Below are 2,899 nucleotides of genomic sequence, written 5' to 3' on the forward strand. Positions count from 1 at the left end.
GAGATCATTTTTTTTTTCTTTTGAGGAACTACAAAATGGAAATGTTATCCGAAGCCTTTCCCTCTAATCCTACATGTCCCAGTTTTAAAATCAGTTCATATTCTCCTGCCTAGTTTTGGGCAGAGAAAATGATCTGTCAGGATGTGTGTGTGTGTGTGTGTGTGTGTGTGTGTATGTGTGTGTGTGTGTATTTTAAGGGCTGTGTTACTTATAAGTGACCCTTTACATTATTCCATTTTTCTATGTTACTTTGCTTCCCTAAGTCAATTTAATATAATTCAGGATTCAAGGTAAAGTTTGAAGTGGATCACTATAAGGTTTATTACAAAAGAGATCAGTAATCAAATGAAATGGAGGTCAGGTCACTCATCTTCTTACTAAAAAACAAAAAAGATTACAGACATGGCTCCATAGTGTAGTGGTTAGCATGTCTGCTTTACATGCAGAAGGTCCTGGGTTCGCTCCCCAGTGGAGCCATGATCCATGGTCTATGGCCATGCCATCCTGAACAAGCCTGATGTCTGATCTTGAAATTAAGCAGGGTTGAGCCTGGTTAGTACTTGGATGGGAGACCACCTAAGAAGACCAGGTGCTGTAGGCATAAATAATAATAGATAAATAAATAAATAAATAAAATCATTAGATGCCTACAATGGGCAAGGCATTGTTCTGGGTATAGTGTTAAAAGATTGTAAAATAATTGAATATAATTGCTTGGCTAAGCTGTTTCTATCTAGCATGTATTTATTTAGTCCACAACTGTAATGGTGCTATACTGTAATTTAATATGTGGTAGTAAATAAATACCTAATAGGGTAATTAAATCTCGATAGGAATGTAATTGCTGAATAGTATTCTAAAACTCTAGAGACATCAGAGCTTCAGCTCATTTAATCAAAGAGGTTTTATTATTTGCATAGACAGCTTATATTTTCCCTCTAAAGGATGGTCTTTACAACACCTATTTCTGTAACAGTCACATCAGAATTTATTTGTAGTACATTATGCTTAGTTACAATAGTCTTGAGAGTTATAATCTTTTCAAGCACTCCCTTCTCTTGAAACCATTTTCAAACACTTTGGGCATGCAGACTATATAAACCCCAAGTGTAATTTAATCCCCAGTATTTTGGTTTGTTCTTGAAGTTGTCATTTCTCTGAGAAAACTGAAAGTACTGTGTATGCTAATTTTTTATGTTGTTAGGATTTATGTAGGATGTCGAGAAATAGTTGATCATTTGATCACCTTAAAAATTTCAGTGTCCTGAAATTATGCTTTAATTTACTGCTTTAACATAAAGACTATATACATTAACAGAGAAATAAAAATTTTTTATGAACAAATTTCAGAATTCCAAAATCTAGACTTTTACATCTAGCAAAGCTTCAATAAAGTATTACCATTCTTATTTAAACATGGTAAAATGTAATCTAATCTGTAATTAAAGCACAATTAGGCTTTAATTATTCTAATGAAAGATTTGTGTTATTTCCTTATGACGATCTCTCATGTAGCTTGTTTTAAATTAAACCTACTGGAAATAATAAGTAATTTCTTCCAATGTATGTTCAAGTCTCTGTGTTTCAGATTTGGAACACTTCAAACTATATATTTTTAATGAGCCCAGTCAGTTTTTATTTTTGTCTAGCTTTTACTATTTCTAGAAACACTTTTTAAAAAATCAAAATTTAGTGTCACTTCTAGTTTGTTTATTTATAAAAATCTCAATAACCATTTCCATTTAGAATAAAACTGAAAATACTAATAAATAAAACGCAAATCTGTATACCTATGGATCATTGAGCAGAAAAAACAGAATTGTAATTGTTTTTGTTTCTGATATTCTTTTTTAGAGCTGGAAATCTAATGGTATTATTTTATAATGGGATGAATCTTCTTGAATTAAAGAATGTGGAAAACCTCAGAGGGTATGGCATATATATTTCTTCTCAAATCTTCATGAAATTAGAGGGAAAATGCTAGTACTCTTTTTTTCTTGTTAAAATTGTGTGTGTGTGTGTGTGTATTCACTTATTTTTCCTTTCAATAGTTGCATGTGTGTTGAAAGATATGATCAGCTATCCATATTTAGTTAGATAAAATGCTTGAGTGCAAGGTATACTTGGGAAAAGTTTCCACAATTTTATCTGAAAGACTGTTACTAACTGGTGGCAACATTCTTTTAAAAATAACTGTTTTTATTTTTTTATTTTTTTATTTTTTATTTTTTTATTTAGATATAAGTGTTGTGGTGGGGTATATCCCTCGGCTCTAAACCTTCAGCTTGATGAGAGTAACAGCTTTTCTGGCCATCTTTTGCTAATCCTAGATTAAAGTTAATAGCATTTTAATTTCTACTCTTTTTTCAGAAAGCGTTTTCATCAAAATTAATATAATTATCTTTTTCAAGGATACATTTATGTTTAGGAAAAGTAGTATTTCTCTACTTGAAAATTTCAAACTAAGTGAAATTCAGGAACTTGGTAGAATAGTGAGTAGAACTAAATATTCAGTTCTGACTTTCTAATGTTTGCAATTAAGGCTTATTAAGGAGAGGATAGAAAGTAATTGTAACCAATGGAAATGGCAACTTTATAATATTGATTGAATTGTGAGTTTAATACTTGCTTTGATTAACATTACACTAGTGATATAAAAATAAAACTGAGTAAAGATAAAGAATTAAGGTCATTTATATGTAAAACATGATTTAGGTGTGAAAGACTGATATTTACAAGGCTTATGTTTCAGATGGACTGGGTAAGCGATAGCATTGTAAGAAGTGATACCAACGCAGGTGTGTTTGTCTAGCTTTCCCCTCAAGCCAGCTCTTGGTAAGACGTTGCCTCCCTAGTTGGAGAAATAAACAGTAACCTAAAGTATTCTGGTAATGACCTA

At 31.5% G+C, this 2,899-nt stretch overlaps 1 non-coding gene across 1 annotated transcript; it reads left to right on the forward strand.

Annotated features, from left to right (window-relative positions):
* Positions 1–404: 404 nt before the first annotated feature.
* TRNAV-UAC lies at positions 405–477 on the forward strand. Its single transcript has one exon. It is a non-coding gene; the product is annotated as a tRNA-Val (tRNA).
* Positions 478–2,899: the final 2,422 nt, after the last annotated feature.

The sequence above is a fragment of the Rousettus aegyptiacus genome, unplaced genomic scaffold (genome assembly GCF_014176215.1).
Source record: "Rousettus aegyptiacus isolate mRouAeg1 unplaced genomic scaffold, mRouAeg1.p scaffold_m13_p_10, whole genome shotgun sequence".
In the NCBI taxonomy this organism is placed as follows: domain Eukaryota; kingdom Metazoa; phylum Chordata; class Mammalia; order Chiroptera; family Pteropodidae; genus Rousettus; species Rousettus aegyptiacus.